This window comes from Pantherophis guttatus, chromosome 2 (genome assembly GCF_059756535.1).
Source record: "Pantherophis guttatus breed Tessera chromosome 2, ASM5975653v1, whole genome shotgun sequence".
Taxonomy (NCBI): domain Eukaryota; kingdom Metazoa; phylum Chordata; class Lepidosauria; order Squamata; family Colubridae; genus Pantherophis; species Pantherophis guttatus.
In genome coordinates, this window is record NC_142064.1 from 182933663 (window position 1) to 182949260 (window position 15598).

A 15598-nucleotide genomic window follows, 5' to 3' on the forward strand; every position below is an offset into this window, starting at 1 on the left:
TGCCCAGATGTTGTTACTTCCTGGTTTTAACCAGGAAGTAACCTGTTTCTGACCCTCTGCGCATGCACGGAAGGCTTTGCACGCACACTTCTGAACCGGTAGGGAAGTTAAGTAGATTTCATCCCTGCTACAATGGAAGTCATGTATGTACTCTGAGGTGGGTAGTGCGTGGTCGCCAGTAAGATGTTGCTTGCTTCTCTAGCCTAGAAGGGCAGCATATACATGTAATAAATAATATACACGTGCAAAATAAGAATGTTGCCACTTACTCCCTCACCGTGACTCTGCTCCAGGCAAAGCAGAGTAAAATATGAGAGTGGTTTGGCTCAGACTGATTGCTGCATGGATTTGTGGGACAGCTACTGAATTCCACTAAGAGGCGGCTACTGTAGATGGCACTAATCCAGCTGATCACACCCTGAATTTCCATTGCGAAGGGAGTTTCTCTGAGAGGAAACCGGGTTCATACACCTGCAGACTCAACCACATGGTGGCTTGATACAATTCGTATTCCAGGATACGTAGTATTCTCTAGACCAGCGTTTCTCAACCTTCACAACTTTAAGATGTGGGGAACTTTAATTCCCATGCTGGGAATTCTTTAAATTGCCAAGGGTTGAGAAACATCCCTCTAGGCAGTTGTCCAGGAGCAACAGCTATTTCCCCCTGATCAAAGGCCTTTCCATATTCAAAAATTGCACCCTCAACTTACAACAGTTAGTTATGACAGCTGCCGTGTCCTGGGATCATGTGATCACCTTTTGTGACTTTCTGACAAGTAAAGTCAATGGGGAAGCCAGATTCGCCTACCAGGTTACTAACTTATCAACTGCAGTGATTCACTTAACAACTGAGGCAACAAAAGGTCACAAACCTGGGGCAAAATTCACTTAACAACCGTCTCGTTCAACAACTGAAATTGTGGGCTCCGTTGTGGTCCTAAGTCGAGGAATACCCATATGAGATTTGAATTTCCCTTGTCCCACTTTTGTTCATTTCATGGCAAAACCATGGTAAAGGAAGAACAGAAAAGAGATTCAGAGTGTTGGGAAGCTGCTTTTGAGCATTTTTACATTGTCCAGCTGGTGGGAGTGCTAGCCAGCTCAAGAAAGGGGAGGTGAGGACACCTGCAGTGTGCTGGCACATAGCACCACAAAAGGGAACGAAGGCATTTGGAAGGGCCAAAATTGATAGATGATCACATTTTGATGTTCAGTTCCAAGAGGGATCATAATGGTCCTAACAGGTTTAGATGATAGATGGAGATGACTTAATTTTCTTCTCCTGGTACATGAAGAGAGGAGGGGAGCAGTTTCTTATGTTACAAGTTGTATAAGTGTTGGATGTTGATCAGAAAAAAAGAGCTGCTGCCTTTTTTTTCCTGCAGAACTGGATGGCTTCATGAGTCCCAACCCACCCCACCTCCCAAAAAAAAATTCCAATGTGGACCAGGGCTTGGTTGGAGTCCGAATGTTATCATGAAACCAATCTGTTTTTGCAAGGTTCCAGACTGTCAGCACCCAACACAGACATGCCTTACCTACAACTCTACCTTCAAAGAAGCATCTTCTTAAGTGGGACATGGTTGGTTGGTTTTTTAGCAATTTATTTATTTAGTTAGTTAGTTTGTCAAACATGTACGAGATAAGAGGAATAAGTATAAACATGGATATGAATACAGGAAATGGGTACGAAGGAATGGGGACAGTAGGACAGGGACGGAAGGCACACTGGTGCGCTTATGCACGTCACTTAGGAATGGGGCGAGGTCAACAGTAGACAGTCTAAGGTTAAAGTTATGGGGCTTTGAGGATGTAACAAGAGAGTCAGGTAGTGCATTCTAGGCATTGACCACTCTGTTGCTGAAGTCGTATTTTCTGCAATCGAGTTTGGAGCCGTTTACCTTGAATTTGTATCTATTGTGGGCTTGTGTATTATCGTATTGCGGTTGAAGCTGAAGTAGTAATTGACATTGATTACATAGACAGAAAGGGAAGTTCAACCCTTCCTTGTCTAGAAGAAAAAGCTTTGGTCTCCTTCGACTGGGAGTAATCACTAATGGAAAAGAAGAAAAGCAAAACGTTTACTAGGCTAGGAAAACTCGAGACTATTTCACTTCAGCCTCAGATTTAAATTTGGAATTTCCAGAAAACCAAACAGGAAGTTACAGGAAAGACCGAATCGAAAAGGAATTTCTGATTCAAAGGAACTGTCAGTTAGGTAGTGTTGCAATGGTTCATGAAAGCTCTTGTCTTTTAATGCAGTGGGTTAGTCAGAAAAGGTGTTACCAGACTCCTCTTGGATTATTGTGATTATTAATTATTATTATTTATATCCTGCTTTTTTTTGTTACCATAATCTTACATGGCTCTCCTCCTATAATGTCTACAATTAGACAAACATAGGAAAATGCTTACTTAGCATTGTGTGTGTCTTTCATTACTTTCTGTGTGCTGGTTAAGCTTTTTATTTTTTTATCATCTCTGATCTTTATTTAATATATGCAAGACTGGTTATTGTATGTTTGATGCACTGTAGAATCTCTTTGCAGCATCTCCCTGTTTCTTAGTCAATCATTTCATCCTGTTATCTGCCATAAATTTATATTTTCTTCATAGCAGCGTATGAGGGATTCTTCTCTGTAACTTTAAAAGTACTATATTTTAATTATTTCCACTATTGTTTTTACATACAACTATCTAAAGTTTGAGAGGGACGTGGTGGCTCAGTGGCTAAGACGCTGAGCTTGTCAATTGAAAGGACAGCAGTTCAGTGGTTCGAATCCCTAGTGCCACGGAATGGGGTGAGCTCCCGTTACTTGTCCCAGCTTCTGCCAACCTAGCAGTTCGAAAACACATAAAAAATGCAAGTAGAAAAATAGGGATCATCTTTGGTGGGAAAGTAACATCGTTCAATGTGCCTTTGGCATTTAGTCATGCCGGCCACGTGACCATAGAGATGTCTTCGGACAGCGCTGGCTCTTTGGCTTTGAAACAGAGATGAGCACTGCCCTCTAGAGTCGGGAACGACTAGCACATATGTGTGAGGGGAACCTTTATCTTTACCTTTATCTAAAGTTCAAAGAGAATTTTTATATTCTTTTTTTACTTAACAAAGTTGTATTTTATCTATACCTTGTGCCATTGATCTAACATCTAACTTCTGTTGGCCAATAAGGCAATTAGTCTATGGGCTCATGTCTGACTACCAGGTTAGGAATAAAGAGAACTCCAGGTTAAGGTATCCCTCTGGAAGATAGGTGGTTGACAGTATTATCAGGAAACCAGGAAACTGAGCCCAGGATAAAACCCAAGAGCTAATAATTCCAATTATTCAGTTATTATTATTCATTATTCATAAGTGATGCCAACTATTTATTTAGGGGAGTAACAGTTCTAGGAAATTACACACAAGATTTCTGCTGGGGGATAGGCAAGCACACATACCTTTTCCTACTACATTATCCCAGCTTCATTAATAAAATTATTGGGGGGGGGGGGAGAAAGGAATTATCCCTGCTTCCTTCGGGTTTAAATTAGGGATATATAAAATGCTGAAGGGTTGGGCTGGAACGTTTTTTGTTCTTTGCTCCCTTACAATGCTCTGGAGTCTGTGGGCTGGTTCAGATAGCCTCGGGAACCAGCTTAACCAGTATCGGCTGAAAGGCTCAGTGTTTCCGGGGAGTGAGTCACAAGGCCTATCCTTGCAGCGCCAGCTCTGTTTGCTGACGATCAAATGAGAGGTCGAGACAAGGGAGTAGCTAGCCTTGTTGGGAATGATGGGTGCTGTGGAAAAAGCATCTGGAAAGGTCCAGATGTTGCAAGGTGGCGCCTTGAATAGGGTTAAATTAGAAAGGCCAAAGACTGAGAGTTTGTTTGAAGTCTATGAGATGCCTCCGTATCAAATACAGGTAGTCCTGATCCTAATTGAGGCCAAAATTTCTGTTGTTAAGTGAGATATTTGTTATGTGAATTTTATTTTATTTATTTATTTATTTGTTTAAATTTCTATACCGCCCTTCTCCAATATAGGACTCAGGGCGGTGAACAGCCAAAGTAAAAACAAGACATACAAAATCTAAAAACTGTTTAAAATAATTAAATATTTTGGTCGTAATTAAAACAATTCCAATTTAAAATCAGTTTAAAATTTAACTCAAGCCAGCCCAGCTAGTTGAAATAAATGGGTTTTCAGGGCCCGACGAAAAATCCAGAGGTCTGTTATTGTACGTATCTCTTGGGGGAGGTTGTTCCAGAGGGTGGGCGCCGCCACAGAGAAGGCTCTCCCCCTGGGGGTCGCCAGCCGACATTGTCTGGCGGACGGCACCCTGAGGAGGCCCACTCTGTGTGAGCGTACTGGCCGGTGGGAGGCTATTGGTGGTAGAAGGCGGTCTCGTAAATACCCCGGCCCTGAGCCATGGTATTTTGCCCCATTTTATGACCTTTCTTGCCTCAGTCGTTAAGTGAATCACTGCAGTTGGTAAGTTAGTAACCCAGTTGTTATGTGAATCTGGCTTCCCTATTGACTTTGCTTGTCAGAAGTTCACAAAAGGTGATCACATGATCCCCGGAACACAGCAACAGTCATAAATATGGACCGTTTGCGAAGCGTCTGAATTTTGATTACGTTATCATGGGGAATGCTGGAAGGGTAACTGTGAAAAACGGCCATAAGTCACTTTTTTTCAGTGCGGTTGTAACTTTGAAACGGTCACTAACTGAACTGTTGTAAATCGAGGAGTATATATGCCCAGTTTTCTTCTGGCAAAAGCCAAGTTGCTTTGAATCAGGCAGGGAGTAGGAGAAACAGCATTATCTACATTTGCAAAATGACAATAACAACCTATTGATGGAGGCAGGTGGGGTCCTTTGGGGCGGATTTTTCCCCTCCCCAAGTTCGTTTCCCACAAAAGAACCACAACCCCCCAAAGCTACGATTGTGAGGGAAGGTGCCGGGAAGTGGCAGCCCAGCGTTGCGTGACTCTGTTGCGCTCTGAAGCAACAACGCCTTGCAAAACGTCGCGGTGCTGCCGACGAACTCGCGACTGACTAGCGGGCGGAGTTGGGTTGCTCTGCTCTGGGAAATTACGTTCACAAATTATACCCAGAGCAACTGCAATCCACGCCACGCGTTGCCCAAGCTGACGACTCCTGTATCAGGGAGGGAGGGCCGCCTCGCCTTGCAGGATCAAAGGATTCCAGAGCAGCAGGGAGGCCGCCTTTCCTACCGCACGCAGAGGAAGTACAAAGGCAACGTATTATTACTATTTTGAAATAATAACAGCGTTCGGAAGCGCCAATGATATTTCTCCTGCCCCTTCCTGAAGCGCGCGTTGATTGCAGATTTCCGACCAATATATAAGGTGGCCATAAATCTGAGCAGCGCAAGCCAGCAGCGCCCTCTGCTGTTCCCAGGGTGCCTTTGCAGAATCCCTTCAATTACAGAAATAAATATATCAGAGAATCCCACCCAATTTCCTACATAGATTATACCTACGATGAATGCGTGCATCCGAATCTGTATTTTTTTCCCAGGGACCTCTCTCCCTCTCTCTCCCGTCCTTTCTCCCCCCCCCCCAAAAAAACAAAACTTTGTTCCCTTCACCACTCTTTCTCTTTCCTCTTCCCCTGCTCTCCTGCCCATTCTTGACTTTATAGTCAATTTGACTGGGGGCCTCTCCACTTTTCATGGAAATTTTATTGGTTTTTTTTTTCTGACTGATAGAGATTTATAGCGTGCTGCTGTCACCCTAAAGAGTTGACAGTAGCGTCAGGCATATGTGCCGATTGGATTCACGTGTTGTGCTAAAAAAACGGTTTACATTTTAATGAGCGAGGGTACATGAATGTAACCACTGTGACTTATTGTTATGAATGAATCTGAGTCTTAATTAATAGCTGTAGAGCGTCAAAAGTCATGGGAAGTGATGGTACCGTTCTGTATTACGCTGGCCAGACCATCCTTTTGATTGAAGGAGAGGTAGGCTAGGCTTTGAGAATAGAATAATACTAAACTGCTCCAGAGGTTTCTAATCCATTGCTCCATATTGGTTTTCAATTGGATATGTTCTTTTTTCTACTCATCTTACATTGGCTAGGCAAATATTGGTGTCTTGCCTGTACATTTACTTAAGAGTCACCTGACCTATGGATGAGAGAGATCCCCAACTAAAGTAATTATCTTCTATAAACTATTTATTTCTGTGTCAAATCCATACACCTACCTAGCTCACCAAAGGCAACTCTGGGCTGTGCACAATTTCTGCTTCTGTACAACTTGCACACTTATTCTATTTATTCAGTTAAATCGATATTTTGTGTTGGATTTGCACAACGCACTAAGCTGAAATAGGGTGGGCTTGTTTCTGATTCGAGGTTGTGTGACTATCATTAGTGAGAATATCACCTTGATCAGGGCTGTCAAACTCCCGACACTCGGGCCGGATGCATTGCGCACTGGCCACGCCCACGCCTGGTTTAGTGAAGGGGGGGAAGTCCGATATGTTACGTGATGCTGCCATGACAACGTGAGTTTGACACCCCTAATTAGTTTTTAATATTTGTTCTTCCCAATTTATCCAAACCTGTTTTTAAAGGAAGTGAGATTTTGTGTTCAAGCAGAAGTAACTTGCAATGCAGGGTCTTAATTTTGCCCAGCTGCTTTTTTAGTTATACGTTGGGTTCATGAAACAGCATAGAGGAGATAGAACATGTGAAATATAGACAATCTAGGATAGTCAGTAGAACCTATGCACCATCCCTTTGTGTGCCTTACATATAAACCGTGTGTATACAGGCTGGCTTGTGCAATCAAACCCTGCACAAAATTAGTATCTTTAAAAAAAAAATTAAAATCAGTATCCTTTGGGACGCAGTGGCTTAGTGGCTAAGATACTGAGCTTGTCGATCAAAAGGTCGGCAGTTCAGTGGTTCGAATTCCTAGTGCCATGTAACGGGGTGAGCTCCCGTTACTTGTCCCAGCTTCTGCCAACCAAGCAGTTTGAAAGCATATAAAAATGCAAGTAGAAAAATAGGGACCACCTTTGGTGGGAAGGTAACAGTGTTCTGTGCACCTTTGGTGTTTAGTCATGCCGGCCACATGACCATGGAGACGTCTTCGGACAGCGCTGGCTCTTCGGCTTTGAAACGGAGATGAGCACCGCCCCCTAGAGACGGGAACCACTAGCACATATGTGCGAGGGGAACCTTTCCCTTTTCCTTTTATCCTTTGAGAATCCTGGCATTGTGGAATGTACAATATTTATTTCCCGATTAAGAACTCACTATGATACCCATTAAGGCCATTGTGAATTTAGGTTTGTCATTAGACTAATCATGTTCATTCAGATGCTTATCTGACTCATAGGCAGAAGTTTGATACCCACTGATCAGTTCATAAAGAGCAGCATGTTTTCCTTCAAATGAGCCATATAATCCTCCTATCAAAGTCTGAATGGCTCCAACACACCCGACTGTTGATGCTGAGTCAGTGGCCTAGATTGCCTTGTCAGCAGAGACTCGCTGGTCTTATCTGGCTCTCTGCTTTGTAACAAGTCATCAGGACCATTCAGATACATCTAGTGCACAACTACACACATGCTGGCACATTATTATTATTATATTGTTTCATTGCCAAGGCCAAAATGTGCAACATTTTATTTTTCTGTATCAATTCAGTTCAAATGAATAATTGTGGAAGCAAGTTTACTCATAAAAATAATGTTTCAAAAAACAAGTTTTAAGCTTTATTGACACAGAAATCTTCACAGAAGGGATTAGGTGCTGCCTGTTGTCCATTCTGCAATGATGGGACTGTTGAGAATGAGAGGAGGAATTTCAACAGTAAGATTCAACCATTGGCATACTGTACAATACCGAGAAAACTGTTCCATATGATTCCTTGCAATCCAAAACAGATTCCATCTTTCATTTATTGAGCTAGATTGGAACACCAATATATGAATGTACAGATGTGTGAAATTCTCCAAATTAAGTGAAGAACTATGATATTATTGGGGCCCATCTCCCTCACGGAGTGGCCCTGGGTGGTATACAAGTAGGCATAAAAACATAAAAGATATATATATATAAGGCAGGGGAGGGGTTCCAGGGCACTAAGCAGCCCCATGGTTTCAGGTACACATCCCAAATATGTGGGCCCCGAACAAGTCAGCAGAGCCAGCTGCAAACAACCAAGCTCAGGAAACACAAGAATTCCACAGCCACGATATTCCACTTTGATTCCCTTATCTGTGCTAGCTTATTTTTGTTAGTGAAAGAGTTGTAAAATCTAAATAAAATGTGAGTGGCGCCTGCTAAGAAAGATCTTTCTCTAGCTCTGATCTCTTAGGAAGCTAAGTTTCTTAATTTAGGACCTAAATTAGGTAGGTTGAACCCCAGATGACATGTGGCCTTCAAAAACAGCAGCCATTGCCTCCTCCTACATTGTAATGCTTAATATTAAAGAAGGTGAAAATATTAAAAACAGGAGGGCAAGCCAATTCAACACCTTAAAATAAAATGTAATTTAAATGGTAATTTTATTTCCAATTAAAATGTAAATAAAATGAAATCAGAAGACGTTTTGCCATCTACTATTCTTCAGAGTACTAGGTACTTCATTCAGAGGCTGTGGCCTTCAACCCCAAAAGAAATTATAGGTTTGAGAGGATCCCTGTACAATTTTTGATCAGGTTTGTTAACTTTTGGAAAGCTTAAGAAAATAAAAATGGATGTGTCTCAAAAGTCTTTTAGAGATCTTGTTTTTCTATTCCCATTGACTTTCTGATTGTTTGTATGGCTCCCTCTGACCTGATAAAAGCGAACAGTTGTATCGGTTGCTGAGCCATGACCCCAAGAACAGTATTTCCAGGAATCCCCTTCTTATCTTCTAAGGGATTCCTGGGAAAACTGGACCCCGAGGACATAGTGAGATTGGGCTGGAATTTTCTCTTAATTCGCTCCTTCCCCTCTGCTACACAATAAGTGTTTCCCTCAGTGTCTATTTCCACTGGGTGGCAGCAGTTAGAAGGTGATTTAGTGGAACCAAAAGAGGCCACTGATTCCCGGGCCTATGATTTCTTTTTCAAAATAGGAATGATTTGAGAAACCTTCCTCGCCCCTGTTCAGGGCAGGAGTCTGTTTGGGTCACCTGCTTTTTTGCTCTTGTGAACTTCACTTCCTCCCAAACCAGAAGGCCAGTTGCCTTGCACTATATCCTCCATGATGCCTGGCCAGACAGAATGGGTTTCGGTATTTGTAGCATTCTCTGCAATCTGTCATTTTCTCCACGCTGTTCTTCAACGTTGTAGAATCGTCACCTTCTAGATCAGGGGTCTCCAACTGGCTGAGGAATTCTGGGAGTTGAAGTCCACAAGTCTTAAAGTTGCCAAGGTTGGAGACCCCTATTCAAGATCATATCTGCCCGGATTCTTACCTCTGGGTGCTTGACTTGATCACAGGAGAGCAGGGCTGGTCCTTTTCTTTCCGTGGCTTTGTTTCTCCCTTCCTGAGCTACAGTGCTTCATCTCAGACTCACAACTGACCAGAGATGCAGCACTGCACCTTGGGCTGGGAGACATCGAAGTCATAAAAGTGTCCATCTTGGAAGCAGCTTTCACTCAGAAGAGCTGTCGCAGAGAGCTTAGGCAGTTATTGGGAAGAAAAATAAGAGGATTTGGAGCGACTTGCAGTTTCTAAATTTTCTACCATGTTTTCCCGAAAATAAGACACTGTCTTATATTTTTTTGAACCCTGAAATAAGTGGTTGGCCTTATTTTCGGGGAGGTCTTATTATTTTGGGGCGCATGGAATAAGATGGGGCTCCTCTTGCCATCTTACCTGATTTCCAGGTCTGTCCCCCTATCCAGAGGAAATGGCGGGGACTGGCTGCGTATGTGTTTAAATATTTTCAAGGAGGGCTTATTTTCGGGGGAGGACTTATTTTCAGGGGATGGTTTATTTTTTGGGAAGGGCTTATTTTGGGGGAAGGTCTTATTTTTTGGGAAACATGGTAGTACCATTTTTTTCCTACTACTTCCCCCCTCCCCCCTATCAAGTTGCTCCCTGGGAGATCCTGATCATCTTCTCAGGAAGCCCTGAATTTTGCAAAGGATTCTCCAGACCATTTATTCATAGCAGGCACCAATCATATGCACTGTTAAAAATCAAAGTTGAAGTAGAGGATTTTTATGGAGCTTTTGCTGTAGGAAATATGTTTTAATACAATGATTGGACATTTTTGCAGGATTTTCCTTGTAGGAAGTTAGATGACAAAATTAGAAGTACGGAAAGTGCTTACTGGCCAAGGCCATATCTGTATAGGTGTCAAGGCACCTTTCAGATGTATTTACAGAAAAATGTCTCACTTTAAAAATAACAGCATGGTGTCAGAATGATTAGCATATCTAATTTAGTTCAAGAAGACCCACATTCAGATCTTCCTGTAGCCAGAAAACCATGACTCGATGATCTTGAGAAACTTTACTAAGCCTAACCTAATGGTGGCTACAATTGTCTCCTTGTTTTTTGTTTTTTTAAAAAAATACAATAAATAAATATCATTGAAGAAAACTTATATGGAAGGCAGAAAATAGTTGGGAAAGTTCTCTGAATCTGTTGCTCTACAACAATTCCATTTTGTGAGCATGTACCCAACAATAACAGGATGTTTGGCCAGGCGTTGTTGATGCTCAGAATAAACAGAGATTGCTTTTGATCTTGTGAATATTTCTCAACACTGAAATTGAGATCAGTAGAAATTCTGCCAAGGCGTAACAAGGATTTAGGCTTCCTTTCCTTTTCGGTATCAGCTTTGGTGGGTGTTTATGAGTTTTTGCTGCTGGTATTGCCAAGGCATTGCTTTCGGTGTATGATAACATTATATATGCATTTTCTACCTAGACCCCTCCAGGCCTTCATACAGTGGACACAAATTGTAGCTGCGCTCAGAATAAATGTAGTGGCTGATCAAACAGCGTGCTTAAAAAGACATTTCAGCCACTATGGGAATGTTAGATTAGCTATGCTTGGCAATGCTGAAATAAGTCAGATGTGAGATAATCAGCTTGATGTTTGTCTGCTTAAAGTTGAATTCCATAGCCATATAAACAAAACTATGATTTAGCTATTCCCTGACCTATATGCCCATGCCTCTTCCAATAATACACATTGTGTTTGGAAGCAAGGAATAAATGTAATTCCAGATACAGGTCGGACCCAGAAGGCGCTGAGGGAATTAATTTTAGAATTATCTCATCTTTTGGGTGAGGCCATCTGAGAGAGACAACCATGACCTGGGAATTCATTTCAGTTTCTTTTGACTTTTCTACGTACAGATGGACCCAGAAAGGGAGGATTTGATTGCATGCGCTGAACGAAGAGCCTTGGTAGTACAGTGGTTTAAAGCACCCTGTTATTAACACAGCTGCCTGCAATTACTGCAGGTTCGAATCTTACCAGGCTCAAGGTTGACTCAGCCTTCCATCCTTTCTAAGGTAGGTTAAATGAGGACCCAGTTTGTGGGGGCAATAAGCTGACTTTGTATAAATATATAAAAGTATGAAGGCTATTGCTTAACGCATTGTAAGCCGCCCTGAGTCTCCGGAGAAGGGCGGCATATAAATCAAATTAAAAAAAAAAAAAAAAAGATCGAGCAACACTTTTTTCCAGGGAAAAGCTAACATCCTGTGTCAGCCTGACTAGGGCTTGAAGTATGGTAAACAGAGCATCTGTCATAACCGCATCCTCACACTGCTGTCCAGCAACCTCCGTCATCAGGAACAAGCACTTCACAACAACTTGACAAGAAGCAGATGGCAGCTCCAGGGGCTGCAGCTCCATTCCGGCTGTTTGGCAGCCTCTCTTTTCTCTCTGCTCTAGGCTTGGTCCTCGGAAGCTCTTGGATCGCAGCATCCTTACCAGCTTCCTCCATCAACACAGCGAGAGGCGAGCATTGTGCCATGAAAGATGGAGAGAGAGGTAGCAGCTCACTATAGCACAGGTAATCTATGAAGCCAACTTCAAGCAGAGACGCAGTAACCCTCCAAAACGAACAAGAAACTTGTTTCTTCTATTTTTTTTCTATCCCCCCCCCTCCCAGCTATCACATTTGTTAAATGAAATGGGGGAACAAAGAAGAGAAGGAAAAAATGGCAAAGGGATTTTTTGTAGCATTTTTCAGACCCTGAAAGGCAATGCTGGTTAAGATATCAGCAGCAATATGCTTTGCGTTAAAAGCCCTGCTGTGACTTAGAAACTTTCCAGATACCCTAATCTCACAGTGTAACATGCACTCCTGTATATGAGGATGCACTTTTCTCATATTATCAACAATCAAATCCTCATTTTCTCATATTATCAACAATCAAATCCTCAATAGCTCTGCATTCACTTTTGCTATAGCTGAGCCTTTCTAAGTTCTAAATCCATAGTTAGATTGGACAGATTGACAGATTCAAGACCGGTAACCATTTGGAAATTATATAGATCAAAACCTCAAATGGATCAGGTCTTTGTTTCAGGAAGCTTGCCAAATGCATTATATTCAGCCCGCGAATAAATTTGGATTGATGGATGAAAAATAATAGCCAAATTTGGGAATGAGCTGCAATGAGTTCAAAGGGAAACCAAAGGACATTATACCATTGTTCAAATAGTTTCCAAAGGAGAAGAGCCTGCAAATGTAGAAAAGAAAAATGAAGAGCAGGATTCAAGAAATATTTGTTATTGATGGTGGCATCTATAGCTGTTTTTCTCACTGCAACTTCTTTTTTTTTTTAAAAAAGGCCACCTAAACAACAATGTTTATAAATCGGTATTTGGCTAAGGAGACATATGATAGCTTAACAGGCCAAGCTTATGTACATTGAACAGTGTTTTGGACTATGGCTATGATGTTACTTACACTGCAGATCTGAATTGACTTCCTTTCCTCTTGGAGCTCTATGAACTTCCATTTCTATAATGGAAGAAAAAGTGATGGGCTACATCCCTATATAAAACATGTAAACCTGGATTTCAGTATTATTGAACAAGTCAGAGTCCACATGCACTGCTAAGACATAAGGTTCATATGTCATGCCTATGGAGATTCTAGGTTAGGTGTCTACTCAGGTGACCCTGAGGACACAGATAAACCTCCAAGTGGCCTCAACAACTCTCTAAAACAATGCAAATGGCCAGCTGTCTGCAAGGAATATAAAACCTTCCATTTCCTAGCATCCACTCAGAGATGAAGAAGCTTCTTGGATGACAAGCGAAATGTCCTCAAAGAAAAAACAAGAAAGTCCAGTTGCCTCTTGAAAAACGTTCATATGTCATGCTGTGTCAAAAACCAACCAATGAAGTATGTTATGTCTTAGTTCTCTGTGTAAACCAGGCCATTGACTAGGGATAGAGAGAAACATTGTATGGGATGTGACAGGGATAGCAATAGCACTTAGACTTATATACTGCTTTACAGTGCTTTACAGCCCTTTCTAAGTGGTTTACAGAGTCAGCCTATTGCCCCCAACAATCTGGGTCCTCATTTTACCCACCTCGGAAGGATGGAAGGCTGAATCAACCTTGAGTCTGGTGGGATTTGAACTGCCAAATTGCAGGCAGCCGGCAGGCAGCAGAAATAGCCTACAGTACTGCACTCTAACCACTGCGCTACCAAGGCTCTTGAAAAGGTTCAGGTTATCCTTAATTTAATTCCCAGAATTGGTTATGGCAGCCTTCCTCAATCAGGGATCTTTTGGATGTATTAGGATTTCAAATGCCTAGGCAACTTGGTTGTAGGCTTGGAGTTATGGCAGTTGTATCACAGAAAACTTGGAAACTACAGCAGGGAAAGGTTGCTTTAGAGCAGGCTGAGGAATTCTGGGAGTTGAAGTCCACACCTTAAGGTTGTTGAAGTTGAGGAAAAAACATTGCTTTAGGCAAACCTATTACAATGAAACAGTTTGTTCTGATACTGATACAGCGCAATCATGTGCAATGGTGGTTTTTAGGAAAGTCATCTGCTACAGCCAGACAGGTGGCTGACCTAAAAACAGTCTTAGATGGTTAAGTTGGCTGATTCACATAAATATCATATGAAGTCGATGTGGACATTGATGGGACTCAATGAAGTATGAGAAAGGAAGCCCTGTGTGAAAATCACTAAAAGTTTCTATTTAGCTGAGGGCTTAAGCCTATGATGGCTAACCTTTTGCATGTATGCCACATGTGGCACACGATGCCATATCTGTGGGCACGCGAGCGTTGCCCTAGCTCAGCTGCAGCGTGCATGCGCGTGCCGGCCACCTGATTTTCCAGCCTTCCAGGCCCACCGGACATTGGGAAACGGACTGTTTCTGGTGGCCTCTGGAGGGCTTCCGAGGCGGTGGGGAAGGCCAAAGGGTCCAGGATGGAACCAGGCACAAGAAAGCTCACCTCAGACTACAGTCAGATTATCATTGTCATCATTGTCATACAGTCAGATGATCATTGTCAATCAGAAAGGTTGGCAGTTTGGCGGTTCAAATCCCTTGTACAGGATCTCCTGTGTGAGCAGGGGGTTAGACTAGATGACCTCCAAGGCAGGGGTGAAATCCAGCAGGTTCTGACAGGTTCTGGAGAACCGATAGCGGAAATTTTGAGTAGTTCAGAGAACTGGCAAATGCCACCTCTGGCTGGCCCCAGAGTGAGGAGGGAATGGAGATTTTGCAGTATCCTTCCCCTGCCATGCCCACCAAGCCACGCCCACAGAACCAGTAGTAAAAAAATTTGGATTTCACCACTGCTCCAAGTCCCTTCCAACTCTGTTATCTGTTATCCTATTTAAAAGTCTTCTGCTAGGAAGGGATGCCTAGGAAAGAAGGAAGCTTATAAACTAGGAAATAACTATAGCACTTCTCCCATCCCACCCCACCTCTGAGATCTGGTTCAATTGTTTAGTTTGAGCTCAGCAGGATATTTATTATACCCAGTCCACGCTCAAACAATTATTATACTATGAAGCTGCTCATATAAGATGAATGGACTGTGCTGAATATGTATATCTATATATTAAAGTATGAGTTCAGCATGAGTGTATGGAGGGATTTGTTGGTGTTCATATGAGCAGCATACAAAAAAAAAAAAAAAAAAAACCAAGCAAAAATAAAAATAATGTCTGGGAACGAGATCAGCATTACCTATTGCCTCTCAGCAGCTTAGCCTATGAACAATTATCTCCTGACTTCATGTCATATTGAGATATGAAGTGAAAATGACTGAATGAAAGTAAGGTTTTGAGCAAACAACAGTCAAAGTTTCCCCACTGTGTACAGGTAAACTGAACTTGTTTTCTGCTCCTCTGTTTCTGTTCCTTTGAAGGCTGACTCTCCACTCTTCTCCACAATGCTGCTGCCTCTCATCCACATGTCAGAGCCCTTCCTGTAAGAAACAGAGAAAAGAACCTGTCAATCACCAGGAATCAGAAAAGGATTATCTTTTTCCCATATATCAATCACCATTTCTCTACTTGTTCTGAATATTGCCAGCTAGACAGTCTTCATATTAATACAGCCAACCTGGAAATTCATTGGATGGATGGATTGATTTTAAAAAGCAACATCACATTAAAGGGCAAT

At 42.2% G+C, this 15598-nt stretch overlaps 1 long non-coding RNA gene across 1 annotated transcript in view; it reads right to left on the reverse strand.

Annotated features, from left to right (window-relative positions):
• Positions 1 to 10171: 10171 nt before the first annotated feature.
• LOC117657572 (uncharacterized) overlaps positions 10172 to 15598 on the reverse strand; it is a 29444-nt gene continuing 24017 nt past the window's right edge. The window contains exon 2 of the long non-coding RNA XR_004589142.3: positions 10172 to 15401. This is a non-coding gene — a long non-coding RNA (uncharacterized LOC117657572). The remainder of the gene's footprint in view (positions 15402 to 15598) is intronic.